Source organism: Chenopodium album, chromosome 11 (genome assembly GCF_948465745.1).
Source record: "Chenopodium album chromosome 11, dcCheAlbu1.1, whole genome shotgun sequence".
NCBI lineage: Eukaryota > Viridiplantae > Streptophyta > Magnoliopsida > Caryophyllales > Amaranthaceae > Chenopodium > Chenopodium album.
The window spans coordinates 29,490,861-29,505,686 of NC_137844.1; the positions used below are offsets into that span (position 1 = coordinate 29,490,861).

At 38.4% G+C, this 14,826-nt stretch overlaps 2 non-coding genes across 2 annotated transcripts; one reads left to right on the forward strand and one right to left on the reverse strand.

The window, feature by feature from the left end:
- Positions 1-538: 538 nt before the first annotated feature.
- On the forward strand, positions 539-644 carry LOC145569598 (small nucleolar RNA R71). The gene has a single exon (XR_014096186.1). It is a non-coding gene; the product is annotated as a small nucleolar RNA R71 (small nucleolar RNA).
- A 3,570-nt stretch (positions 645-4,214) lies between these two features.
- LOC145569748 (small nucleolar RNA R71) lies at positions 4,215-4,320 on the reverse strand. Its single transcript, XR_014096283.1, has one exon. It is a non-coding gene; the product is annotated as a small nucleolar RNA R71 (small nucleolar RNA).
- Between the last annotated feature and the right edge of the window lie 10,506 nt (positions 4,321-14,826).

Below are 14,826 nucleotides of genomic sequence, written 5' to 3' on the forward strand. Positions count from 1 at the left end.
GAGTTATTTTATTTTAGAGTTATTTTTAATTGTTCATACACCTTTGCGACTGTTTAAAAATCCAAAAACGGTCGCAAAACAGTCGCAAAATTGCAACCGCCTTTAAAACGGTCGTAATTTTGCGACCGTTTAAAAAACGGTCGCAGATTTCATATTTTGCGACCGTTTTCTTGACGGTCGTAGAAAAACGGTCGCAATTTAGCCGAATTTTAGTAGTGATATAGGGGGTATTTTTACCCCCAAACACTTTCCAACTTCGCCTTGATAGCGGACATCTCCTTCCCCGAGTTTGTCATTTGTGAGGATAAATTGTTGGTTGCATTTAGATGATCAACCGAGTACACCGAAGAGCTACTCTTGCTAGTTGACTCTCTTTCTCCATCTTGCCAATCTCTATAATACCTCACTACGTCTTCAATTATGTACCACTTCCTCTTTCGGTCTATTCATGATAGGACCTCCGGCTCCTCCATCTAAACGTGATTTTCCTTGAGGACTAAGGCCTCCATAGAAATTTTAATTAATTTGGTAAGTAGGAATTCCGTGGTGAGGACATTCTCTTTGATACTATTTGTATCTCTCCCATGCTTCATAGTGACTCTCACTAGGCTTTTGCTTAAAACCTTGAATCAAAGCTCTAGCCTCCTCTGTTTTCTTTTGTGGATAAAAACGGGATAGAAATTCTATGGTCACTTCATCCCATGTCCTTAGAGAATTCGGCTTGACCTCCTTGTCTAGCCATATTCCAAGGCACGCCCTAGAGGGAAAAGGGAAAAAGCTTGAGGCGGATAAATTCTTGGGAAATTTCATTCACCTTGATAGTATTGCAATGTTTTTCGATCTTCTTGAGATGCTTCAGTGGGATTTCATGCTTGGCCCCACTAAATTGTCGCCTCTCTATCAATTGATCATTGCCGGTCTTATTTCAAAGTCATTCGCCGATGTTGTAGGTGGAGCAATTCCACTCTCAAATCTATATGCACCGGGAATCCCCAATTCATTCAATGGGCCACCCTTGGATTTTCTCCCATTCTTTCTTGTTCTTCTTGTTGTGGTTCTTCTTCACTTGAAGTTCTAGGACTCAAAGATCGTCTAGCAACCCTTAAACTTGCAATAGTTCTCTCAATTTCCGGATCAAATGGCACTAGCGAACGACCACGTGCTCTATGCATACAATCTCAAAAGAAATGATTAATAGCACGGCTACAAGTGTAGCCTAAAAGAAAAATCTTTTTGTTTTTTTCAATTAAAGATGAAATAGACTCAACAACTATAACAAAGCACCAATATCACTCCCCGGCAACGGCGCCATTTTTGACGTAGGGAAAATGTAGATCGTTTTCTACCATTTCCTTGAGCTAAACAAATATTATAAAGACTCGACCAACCTAATACGAGTATATGGCAAGTCAAGGGTTGAACCCAAAGGAATGAGTAGGTGCAAGCTATAGCCTAGGTCAAGCTACTTCGAAGATTGTCGAAAGATATGGTTGGTGACTAAGGTATCGAGAAAGCTAGAAAAATCGAAAAGTTTAATATACTAAACACTAGGGATATAGGTTCCACATCCAAGCTCAATGATTATGCTAATTGATGGGTCACTCAATCAATTCAAACATTACAAAGGACAAACAATAGTTGCAACCAAAGGAATCCCAAAGCTATCTCCTATAAGCCAAGCTAGGGTTCACTATGAATGGCTAACTAGGAAAATCACAATCAAATTCAATCAATTAAAGCAATTCTCAAATCAAGGGTTCATGTCATTGAAAATTGCAATGCAATCAAGATTAATCTTATCGGTCGATCACTCCTAGTCTAATTAATCACATGCACAACTATATCAACAAATTTAATTGCAACAATTCAATCAATCAAGGATCATCAACTAGCAAAAATCATCAATCAAGCATGCTTCCCCTTCTCCCTAGCAACTAATCTACTCACTAATCATGGCGAAGTTGAAAAACAAAAGAAGTTCAATCACATACATATTCATTTCAAGTTCAATCAAGAAGAAATTCAATCATTCAACAATTTCTAAAGTAAAGATTAAAGTTTAAATCAAACATTCAAGAATTAAAGGAAATTGCAATAAGAGTAAATTCAAAGGAAAGAAATCTCACAAACTTTCATTGAATTGAAGAAGAAATCCAAGATCAAGTTGAAATCAAAGATCAAATTCAAGTACAATCAAGTAATCCTAAGCTTCTCTCTCTACTTTCTCTCTCTCTTTTAATTCTGGAAAATAAATGTCAAGTACAAAATAAGTCGTCCCCCCCTCAAAAAAGGAAAAGTCTAAAGCTATAAATAGAAAATTGAGTGAAGGAGAACGGGGCAACTGGTGCGTGCGCACCACCAGGCCGCGCGCGCACAGCTGGGTCTGCGTGCATGCACCACCTATGCAGCACGCGCACCCGTGCTTGGTGCTCGTGGCCTTGCCTCGCTCGCTTGCTCGATCGATCTCTGTACTCCCCAACATCCCTATCATTGGTGCACTCGAGGCGATGCTCGTGAGAAGGGCAACTCCTTTATCTTCCAAGCATTTGAACACTTCGAGCCAAAGCATTGCTTCCAAGGTTCTCGTTCTTGCGGAGCTAGCTTGAATTGCATGTTTGGATTCCCGAACTTTGCTCCATCAATCTTCTTGAATGCGCTCGAGCTTCCTCCGTGATAATTAAACCTTGGGAAACTCAACACACCTACAAAACAAGTCAAAGAAACAGAGAAACGAGAAAAGATAACCGAGAAACGAATAAAATAGAAAGAAAATCATCAAAAGCACACATTTCTCTAAACTTACACACAAACACGCAAAAAAAGAATTATTATGTAAAAACTCAACATAAAAGACTAAAAACGAGCATAAAACTACAAAGAGAACTAGCTTAAGTTTTCCATATATGACACTCATCAATGTTTTTCGATCATCTTGCAAAGTGCACGTTGTTAGTTGATTGAGGGTGAATTTATGCTAAATGAAGCGATAGTTGACTTAGCTAAGTTAATATATATCGATTGTTACTTGATTGCACCTCCCAATATATGGTTCTAATGTGACAACATAGAGGCTATGTTAGGAGAAGCCAATTGACCCCGACAGGTGGCTAGATTGGATCCCTTATATTGATATTCAAGCATGTTTAGTTCATGATTAAGTTGTTTCCATGTTATTGCATGTTCAAGTAAAGCCTACATCTACCCATTTCCCTTGGTGTTCTCATTATATTGTCTCTATTCATTTTACTCTTAGCTTTAGTCTCTTAAATAATTTCATTCTCCGTCCATAGATAGTTTAATTGATTAGTAATGATCGCGGTGTTTAGCTCCTCCCTGTGGTTCGACCCCTTGCTTGCCTTATATTCGTATTGGGTTTGTTTAGGTTGTGTAAATTTTATTTTATCTAGGGATAGGCATTTGATGACGTGTTTATTCCCTTGTCAAATTGGCCGCCGTTGCCAGGGAGACGGCTTTCATTGCTATTTTATTACTTTAATTAGACTATCTCATCTTTTATTTGCTAGTTTTTGTTACTCTTGTTACTTGTCAGTGCTCACTTTCTTCTTAGTTTTGTTGTATGAACAGAGGACGAATTCTCTCAAGGTCTTAAGTCCACATCAATTCCGAGCTCGAGAGGTCTTTTTCCTTGCTAAGAAGAGAAGCGAGAGCAAGGAGTAGAAACTCCCATACTCCAACAAGAGAAGGAGTGAGAGAAGAAGAAGATACTCTTCCTTCCTCACTCTCAAGTGAAGAAGTAGGTAGCCCTAATTCTTCATCAAGTTTGGAAATTAACCCTTTTTTAACCTTTGACTTTGAGAGTGTGCAACCCCCTAAAATAGGAGAGAATACACCTTTGGGTCGTCTTGGGGCTCCCGAAGCCTTTAGGGCTCAAAGTGGAATCCTAACTCCTACTACTCAAGCCAATAGTTTTGAAATCAAGCCCAATTTGATCGTCTTGATAGAGTGGAAACAATTCTCGGGTGGAAAGTATGAGAATCCTCATGAACATCTAAAAGAGTTTGAGAATTATTGTGATACAATAAACGGCAATGGAGTAACTCAAGAATACATTCAACTCAAGATGTTTCCATTTTCTCTAATTGGAAAAGGTTTAGAATGGCTAGAGAAGGAGGTACCCCCTAACTCTCTCACAACTTGGGACCAAGTCACTTTGGCATTCTTGAGGAGGTTCTATAATCATAGAAAGACCACCGAAGCTCGATCTTTGATTCAAGGCTTTCGTCAAAAAGGCGGTGAGTCCCTAAGTGCGGCTTGAGAACGATACAAAGAACTCCAACGCCAATGTCCACATCATGGAATACCCAAGTATCAACTCATTCATACTTTCTATGGTGGTCTTACACCTCAAGGAAGAACAAGCTTAGATGTCAGAGCCGGTGGTCCAATCAGGAACAAAAGAGAAGATAAAGTGGAACATATCATAAAGGAGGTTGCAAAGCATTATTAAGATTGGTACGAAGGTGATAGAGATGCTACATCTAGCAAGGGCACGGTCTATGCATTAGAGAAAGCCAACGCAATTAACAACCTCTCCACCCAAATCTCCAAGATGACAAAGAAAATGGATGAGCTAATGAAGGAGAAATCCAATCCTCGAGGTAACACCTCCCCATCAACCAAGGGAGGCAATGGTATGAACACTTCCTCCCCTTCTTGTTGCAATACAATGCCTCAAGGATGTTTTTTTTGTGTTAATTGTGGTACCTATGATCATGACACATCTCAATGTGTATATTCTTGTGAAATTCAACCCCCTCCCCAAAAACATGATGAAAATATGGAAGATGTTAATGCTATGAACTTTCCTCCTACAGTGAGGAATATGGGGAATATGAGGCCAAGCTCCAATCAAATGGGGAATTGGAATCAAAGTGGAAACCATGGTTGGAACCAAAGTGGTGGTGGTTATGATAACCAATACCATGGTGGGGGAGGCCCTTCCAACTTCAATGGATGAGGCTACTCTAACCGAAGAGGGTATGGTAATCAAAATCAACAAACTAACTCCCGATACTATGACCATCAAAATCAAAATTTTGGTGATCAAAGTAACATGGGAAACAATCAACAAAGAAATGTTCCTAACCAAGGCACTAGAGGCAATAGGGGTTAATATGCCTCTAATTATGCCCAAACTAATAGGCCTCCGGGTTTCCATCAACCCCAACTTCCCCCACCTCAACAACCTATTCAACTTGAGGCTCCTCTAAATGATCCCGTAATGGCGAAACTAGATGCCTTATTGAAATTGCGTGAAGAGGATAAAAAGAGACATGAAGAGGACCAAAAGCGAACCAATGCTCACATGAAAATGCTTGAAACTCAACTTACTCAACTTGCATCTAATTCATCCCATTCTTCTTCTTCTTCTACCCTTCCAAGTCAAGGAGTCAACCCTAAACCCATGTATTCCGTGACAACTATGAGTGGAAAGGTAGTGGGGAGTGACCCTTTGGTTGAGGAAAAGCCTCAAGAAGAAGTGGAGCTAGAAGATGAGATTGAGAAAGCTAATGAGTCATTGAGTGGTGAGAAAGAAAGGGGTGTTGTTGAGGAACCAAAGGAGAAAGAAGTTACCCCCTTGCCCCTAAATCGCCAACCTAGAGAGGAAAAGGTACCCTTTCCACAACGAACGCAGTCCGTATTTTCTATCCTAATCGGGCCCACTAGTTGCCTTTTTATTAAACCTGTGAGAGAATATACATTCCATTCATCCATTCACTATATGTGAATGACCCATGCATTTTACAACAATAATCAAGTAACAATGAACAAACACGCGTAAACTAGTAACTAATTTAGGTGGTTAATCCAATTACCTCGCCTAATAATAAACAGTCAAAGTTGTTTAACCGATTATGTGATTAAGCGCAATTAAAATTGTAGCTCCCACTAAATTCCGCATCAATCTTAATTAATCCAATTAATTAACCAGTAAACCCAAAATTTTGCCAAAACAAAATTTTGCAAGTGCTGCTCAAAACCGAGGCCTAGCCACCAACATTTTAATTAAAATAAATAAACATGATTAAAATAATTAAAATAAATAAAACGCAAAAACGCAAAACATAGCCCAAAGCTTTCGTGTGCCTAGCACAAAGAAACAATGCTTGGTTTTCTAGGCACCAAGCCTCAGCTAGTCGAGCACTGACCTCCCTTATGCACCAAGAAACAAACGCACATGCTCACGCTCGCCCAGCCGCACGTCCCCCGTACAGCAACACACACACACAGCAGCGCGCATGGCGCGCACAACATACTAGCTGGTGCTGCAGCCTTGCTGGCCGTGGCGCCCCATTCTGCTGGTCAACAAACACCAGTCACGCTTGGCTGCACGCACCAAGCAGCAGCCACATCTTGGCAGCCACATGCGAGCTGCTGTACAGCCCGGCTAGCAAATAGTGGGTTTCCCTTGGTTTACGTGCAAAAACCTCGGGAATAATTTGGAATATTGCGTGACTTTTTAATTAATTCCAAATTAATTTTAGAATTAATTTAATGAGAAAAATGAAAAATAACAATTCCAACTTAATAAATTCATTCTAGTGCACAAAAAAAAAAATTTCCAAGAACTATTCTTTAATAAAATTGGTTCAACTTGATGTAATAAAATGAATAGGGCTATTCTCACTATTCATTTAATTAACTTAAATTAATCATGAGATTTGACAAAAATAAAGGGGATTTAGAATTATGAACACAAAATTTAAATGAAGATTCCAACTTTAACTTGTGAATCCTTGAAAAATTATATCTTCCAATATGAAGATAAAAGATATTTCTATCACAAGATTGAAACTTTATGATTCCAATCAACTTAATAAATGATTAAATCAAAAGTTCAACAAAAAATTCATGTAATTTAGTAACTCAAAGTTCTAACCACTTAAAACAATTAAAGATTGGATCTTTAGTATTTAGAAGCCTCAAATAATAAATTTTTCACACTTAATGCAATGAATTTGTAATTATGTGAAAATTTAACCAATCTTTCAAGCACTAATTACTACAAAGTAATCATGCTGAAAGAGGTCCAAAAATGCAAAAACATTAAGGAAATAACCAAATACATAATCACCATAAATATTCCATTATGATTCAAGGTTAAAAGATTTTAAATTTTTCGTCAAAAACAAAAAACCCTCGAAATAAGGCATTTTTGATCAGATTTTGGCTTTTTCACAATCCTTAAAGGCTTGAAAACTTTCCAGAACGCTGTTTCCACCCAAAATTCACTATTTTTTGGCGAAAATCTGGGTTAGGGGCCAAAAATCTCATTAAAACGGGATTTAAATTAATAAAACCGAGCTACTAATCTAATCAGTAACATTAAACCAAAAAAATAAAGCCATAAAACACCTTGAAAATTTTTTAGTTATAAAAATAAATAAGCAAGGCTCTGATACCGCTGTTGGGTTTAGATGAGTCCAACTCACCGCGGAAAATAAAACGTGAGCCCACGGAAAAACTCACAATTAATATAACCAAAATGCATAAACAACAAGATTAGAGAAAAGACTAAATTACCCTTGTAGCGTGCTTCGCTCGGCCAAATGGTTCTCTTACTTGAGAAAGCTTAAGCCTTGCAAGCGCAACGCCCTCCAACGATATCCACCCGCAACACTACCCTGGCCGGTTTCTTACTTGGAGGTTAGCCTAGTCGGAACAAAACAGTATTCGAGTAATTAATGAGCTTAAAGGTTTTCTCTCAATTGGAGATGCCTTATTGAGCTCTTACTCAAGTGAGTTTTCCTAATTCCCAAGTGAGATATTTATAGGGAAACTCAAGTAAGAAATCCACTCTCCTATCAATGTGAGAGAGTTGGTAAAATCAATTTTAAATCAAAAATGAAATAATAATAGCCAACAACAAAATAATAACCAAGTGGCATTTTAAGAGGAGAGGTTAGGTAAGGACAACAAGGGGAGGGGACCATTCCTTCCTCCCCAAGCTGCCTCTTAGCCGTCCAACACTCTCAACATGGCCATACTCCCCGCGCGCCATGTGGCTGCTGCCTTAGGCAACAAGGCAAACCCAGCTGGCGACCTTGGGCCTTGGCTTGGCTTGCCATGGCTACTTGGTAAGAGGATGTGCGTTGCCTCGGCCCAGCAAGCCACGCACATATGTGGGCTATTGGCCGAGGCTTGCTGTTGCGCTTATGTTAGCACACGCAGCCCAGCACGCCACGCTTGCTAGCTGGCTGCTGCTGGGTATGTAGTGCTTGGCGTGCCAGCAGTGATGGCCTAGCACACCTTCTTGCACATGCGCGCAACAAGCCACGCACGCATATGCGGGCTGCTGTTGCTTTGTGCACGGCTGGTTGCATGCTAGCCATGTGCACCTAGCACCATTGCCTAGGTGCGGTGCACATACTAGTACCATTTGCCCCTAGCACTCGGTTTTCTCCGGGCATTCCGATGCTAGGGGTATTTTATGTAATTGTTGATTAATTAGTTTGATTTTACCGTCTGGTGTTTTATCAATTTGACTCGACTTGCGACATTCGGTTTCGACGCTCCTAGCTTGATTTCCGACGTCTAAATATTTAATACTCGAGCGACTCATTAACTCCTACCGAATTAATTTGTCGTGTCGGATCGTTAGTTGTTTGGGTGTGACCCAAAGGGTTAACTCAAGATTAAGCTGTAATATTAATTATACATTAATATTACTGATCCAAAGCAGCCTCCACCTAGGCATTTCGATCACTTGAACTTACTAAATAATTAGTTTTCTTAATAGTTCCGAACCCTCTATCGGAATAATACACTTGTTCGAAAGGCACCATTCCTTTCATATACATACTAGTATTACTACATGGTTTTTATCCTTTGCATTTTTATCTTTCATTTTATGTCATTTATTTGTTTTTATTTTTTTTATATGCATGTGAGTGTGTGATAGGAATGTGATGAATTTTGCGCAAAAATTTCTGTCATTATTTTTTTTATCTTAGAGGGTATCCGACTTTCTCCCCTAAAAGAAAAACGAAAAAATAAAATGAAGTTTGACTAAAATAAGCTTAATTAAACTTAAAATAATCAATATTGGGAAAAGAATTCCAAAATTAAGATTAAATAATTCTCGAGGGGTTAGGAAACAGCAAAACCAAAGTACAAGTCTGAGCCAAAGTCGAAAAAAAATGCGGTCAGTATAACGTGTTGTTCTGTCGCAGGGGATAAAAGCTGTCGCGGCGCAATACGCCCGTCGTGGCGCGACAGCTTTGTCTCGTCGGGGATGAATTCGGTTATTCCGAATTCGATAGGAATTCGAGTTTCGTCGATTTCTTTTTATAAATAGCCCCCAAAATCTGCCGATTCCAGCACTATTCGAACTAACAAAATTTTATCCTTTTAATTCCCAATCAAGTAGTTATGGCTAGGAAGTATTGTGATACAACCCGTGAGTGGTGTCATTCTTTGACTGCTAAACAGAAAAAAGAACTTGACTTTTTCCATTTGGGAGGTTTATATGGTATTAAGGGGTTAGATATTGACATAGATTTTATTCATACAGCCTTAGAATATTGGGATCCCGATACCCATTGCTTTAGATTAGGAGATGATGAAATTTCCCCTATGCCGGAAGAAATTGGTGCTATTCTTGGCTTCCCTTCTCTAGATCTCGCAGTAATTTCTAGGTTGGATGAATACTACTACAAAGATTTTGAGCAATTTCTTAACCTCAAGGGTAATGATTTGAAAGTCATAGTTGATGGCACTGAAGTTGATCTTAAAAAGTTTGCATCTTTTTATTTTAATAGACCAAAGTCAGAATCTTTTCACGTTTATAAGAGAGAAGACTTCCTTTTTTGTATGTTTAGCCAATATTTGCTCACCAATGGTAGTATGCATAAAGGTCAAGCTAATTTAGCTTGTGCCATGGAGTAAGTGGATGCCGGGAGAAACCCCATGCCACTAATCGTTGGAGAAATAATGCTTAGCTTAGACGAGCTAAGAAGAAATCAAAATAATATTTTTAATTACAGGTAGAAAATCAATATTTTTAATTACAGAAATAAAAAATATATAACTTTGTATAGTAATAATAATTTATTGCATTAAAGTTTTGCAGATTTGGCTAATGGAAAGGCTAGAGCTAACTATTCTTTTGACAACTTTGAAAAATACACTTCTTGTAAGAAGGAAGAAGCACTTCTCCATAAAGATAGGGTGTCGGGAGTGGAGTAGAATCTTTGAAACTCGCGACTTTTCCATCAAGTGGATCGTTCCTTGGTGGAGAATTGAGAAGATGATCGGTGTCAATGCTCAACCGTTCTATTGAATTCTAAGCTTATCAAAGCTAACTTTTTATTGCCATTCTAGGGTAAAGAGACAGTATGGTCTTGCACAAACCATTCCTTCAGGAGATCTTTGCCGCCCTTATGAATTTCCTGCTTCTCATGATGTGGAAAAATTTGATGACTATTAGTGTGCTAAGCATTTCATGGGAAATTTGTGTCCCACAAAGTTCCTCCTCCTTTGTCTAAAGATGTGAAGCAGTGGTTACTTGGTAGATCTCAAAAGGACAAGAACACAGTTTGGAACATGAACAAGGACAAAGCAAGCATTAATGACCGCCTAGGGGATAAGAAAATTCCTCCTAAGGATCTCCTAGGTTCAAGAGTTGAATTTAACATTCCTATGATGCCTAAAAAGAAAAGTATTGCAAAAGGAAAAGAAGAAAGAAAAGTTGACTCTACAGAGAAGAAAGCATGGGTTGAGAAAAAGATTGGTGTAATGGCCAAAGGAGAAACTATCTCTACAAGATTGTATGCAGATACTTCTAAGGGATCCCTATTGGTGAAAGAGATTGATGATGAAGAGGAAGCACACAAGAATTGGAAAAGGGCTAGAAAAGAGAAGGCCGATTAGAGAATTTCTTTACTTAGATAATTTTTTATTTTAAGTCAATTTTATTTAAAGCTTTCTTTAATTCCATCAATAATGTAATTTTTACTTTATTTATTAATGCAATTTTCAGCTTTAAAAATTAAATAAACTTTTATATAAAAATTATTTTATTTAATTTAAGTAATGGGAAACAACTTGAGTATATTTGAAAAAAATAATTCGAGTACGAAAGTCGAAATTTTCCGAAATTCATCGAAACTTGCTCAGATTGAAAAAAGTTTTGCGACGTTGGAAATAAAGGTCCATCGCGGGTCGACGTTCCTGTCGCGGTGAGAAAGTTTTTGTCGTGGCGCGATGGCTTGAATTTTTGTGCGATGGTAACTCTGATTCAGCTTGCTGATTTAAACATGCAATATTGTAAAATATAAGGTGGCCGCGCCCCGTAAAGGGTTGCCTACGTATCCTTTCCTTAGGAATCAAGCCAAACGTAGCTCTTTGAGTATAAAACTTAAGCGATCATGGGTAGAATTTCTTAAGTTGGTCAAGATTCGTCATGTTCGAGAACTCATTACCATCCATATCAGTTAGTTTTGCAGCGCCTCATGACAGAATGGTTTTGATTATGTATGGTCCAGACCAATTAGGCCTAAATTTGCCTCTTGGTTTTACAACATTTTTCCTTAATTCTTTCAACACCATGTCTCCTACTTTGATTTATCTTGTCATGACCTTCTTATTATAGTGTCTAGCCATGCGAGTTTGATAGCATTAAGTATGATGTAAAGCTTCTAGTCGCTTTTCATCAAGTTGAATTAGCTCCTCAAATCTTGCTCTTGTCCATTCTACTTCATCGAGTTTTCTTTCTAATGAAATGTGTAGAGAAGGTATTTCCAATTCTACAAGTTGTACGACATCCATTCCGTAGAGTAAGGAAAATGGCATATTTCCTTTAGATGAGCGAATTGACGTGTGATAACCCCAATGAGCAAAAGGGAGTTTGTCAGGCAAGTCCTTATAGTTTTCTGTCATCTTTTCGATGATAGTTTTCAAATTTTTATTGGTCGCTTCCACTGCGCTGTTTGCTTGAGGCCTGTATGGGGAAGAGTGATGATGTTGAATGCCATATTTTTGCAGTTATTCTTCACATTCCGGTTGAAAGTGAGTTCCATTGTCACATATCATTTAATGTGGGACTCCGTATTGACATATGATGTTTCTTTCGATAAAGAGTGCTACATGCTTTGCGGTGAGTTTCGCGTATGATGCTACTTCAACCCATTTTGTGAAGTAATCAATTACAACAAGGATGTATTCATGGCCTCCTTTCCTAGGAGGGGTGATTTGCTCAATATCCTTAGGAATTCTAACCATCGAGGCTACTCTTGCTAAGGCATCAGCAAATTGGTTTTCTTCTCTTGGTAGATATGTATATTCTACCTTCTCGAGTTGATTAGTAAGGGTTTTCAGGTATGTTTGGTAAGGGGCCAAACTTTCACTCCTTACTTTCCATCTTTTGGAGATTTGGTTGATGATGAGGGAAGAGTCTCGGAATATACGTAGCTTCTTTACTCCCGATTCCAAAGCAATTTTAAGGCCTACCACACATCCTTCATATTCCGCAGCATTGTTGGTAACGTCGAAATCTAACTTTATTGAGATTGAGACGTGTTCTTCTTTTGGTGATACTAATAGTACTCTTACACTACATCCTTTTTGGTTTGAGGTTCCATCGAAGTATAATGTCCAGGTATCATCTTCTGTGACCATTAAGTCTTCATCTAGAAATTCGTTTTCATGTATTGGTGTCGAATTTTCAATTGGGAAATCCGCTAAGAAGTCTGAAACCACTGATCCTTTGATAGCTTTTTGAGGTATAACTTTTACATCAAATTGGGCTAAATTGACTAAACATCTAGATATTCGCCCTTTGAGTGTATACTTCTCAAAGAGGTACTTAAGAGGATCCATTCGAGATACTACATACACTGTGTAGACAAGCATGTAGTGTCTTAGCTTAATTGTGGCCCACACTAATGCGAGGCATAATTTTTCAAGTGGTGTGTAGCAAACTTCATACTCGAGCATCTTTTCGCTTAAGTAGTAGATGGCGGTTTCTTTATTTTCTACTTCTTGTGCTAGCATAGCTCCCGTTGTTTCTTTGGTAACCGTCAGATACAACCGAAGAGTGATTCCCGGAAGCGTTAGTGCTAATATAGGAGGATTAGCAAGATAGGCTTTGATTTTATCAAAGGCTTTTTGACACTCATCGCCTCATATTATTAGTACATTCTCTTTGAGCTTATTAAATTTTGGTTCACATATCGTAGTGAGTTTAGATATGAACCTACTTATGTATTGCAACCGGCCAATAAATCCTCGAATTTATTTCTCGGTTTTGGGCGGCGGCATTGACATGATTGCTTTGATCTTAGTTGGATCTATCTCTATTCCTCTAAAGCTACTGACATAGCCTCAGAGTTTCCCTAAGGTGACTCCAAATGCACATTTGGCTGGGTTTAGCCTCATGTTATATTTTCTCAATCTCTCAAAGAATTTCCTTAGGGCTTTTTAGTGTCCTGACAGTCCTTTGATTTTACAATCATATCGTCCACATATACCCTAACCTCTTTATGCATTATGTCATGGAGTAAAGCAGTTGCTTCTCTTTGGTAAGTGGCACCCGCGTTTTTCAACCCGAATGGCATCACCGTGTAATAGTAAGTTCCCCATGGTGTTATGAAGGTAGTCTTTTCCATGTCTTCTTCAACAATGAGAATCTGGTTAAATTGTGTGTATCCATCCATAAACGAGAGAAGCGTGTGATTCACTGTATTATCTACTGGAATGTCGATGTGTGGTAAAGCGAAGTTTTCCTTTTGACTTTCCTTATTTAGATCCCTACAGTCGACACACATTCTTACCTTACCATCCTTCTTAGGAACCGGTACCACATTTGCGACCCATTCGAGGTATTTGGATACCTTTCTAAAACTTACAGTTATTTGTTTTTTCACTTCTTTTATTTTAAGAGCCGTGTCTGGTTTCATTCGACGTAACTTTTGTTTTATAGGTTTCATTCCTGGGATTAGTGGTATAGTGTGTTGAGCAATTTTTCTATTTATTCCTGGCTTATCTTCATATAACCAAGTGAAAACATCGATAAATTCTTTTAGTAGATTTATTAAATCGGTTCTTTCCTCTTGATTAAGGGTTAAACCAATTTTAACTTCTCTTTGAATAGTTGGATCTTTTGAAATATTAACCGTTTCGGTGTCTTCAATTATCGGTGTTTTATTTTCAAGTGTTTCAACTACTTTAATTAGTTATTTATCGTTTTCATTGTTAGCAAAGCAATGCTCATCATCTTGGGTGAGAGAATGACACGAGAAGTAAGCGGAAGAGGACATATTATTAAATTCGGAAACCATTACATCGAAAAGAGATACGTCCATTAGGACTTGACTTCTAATTATCCTTGGAGTAGGTTCTAAATTAAAAGAGATAGAAGGAGACGCAACTATAGAAGACTTAGAAGACTCCACTATAGAAGACTTGAATTCAGACTCAGACTCAGACTCAGAGGACTAAGGCTTATTGAACATTGGTCCTTGTCCTGAGGTGATGGAGATTCTTCTTCCACTCGGCGTAGTCACCTTCACAGTCTTTCGCCATCGTTGAACTAATCCTTCTGCCGCAGTAATGAGCTTTGTAAGATAAAAGTTTTCACTTTATAATACCGTTTGGATAAGCGCAGAATCGTTGTCAACACACTCAGGCTCATTTTTCTCGTAGCAAAAGAGGAGACCCATAACATTAAAGTCGAAGCATGGAGGTGCTTGCTCCTTGTTAATGGGAGTTGGGATCTCATCTAAGAAATTACAGTCTAGGAATATTTTGAACCCTGGTTGTCTTATTCCATCTTTGACAAACGAATCAGGAAATTCGTGGCATGGA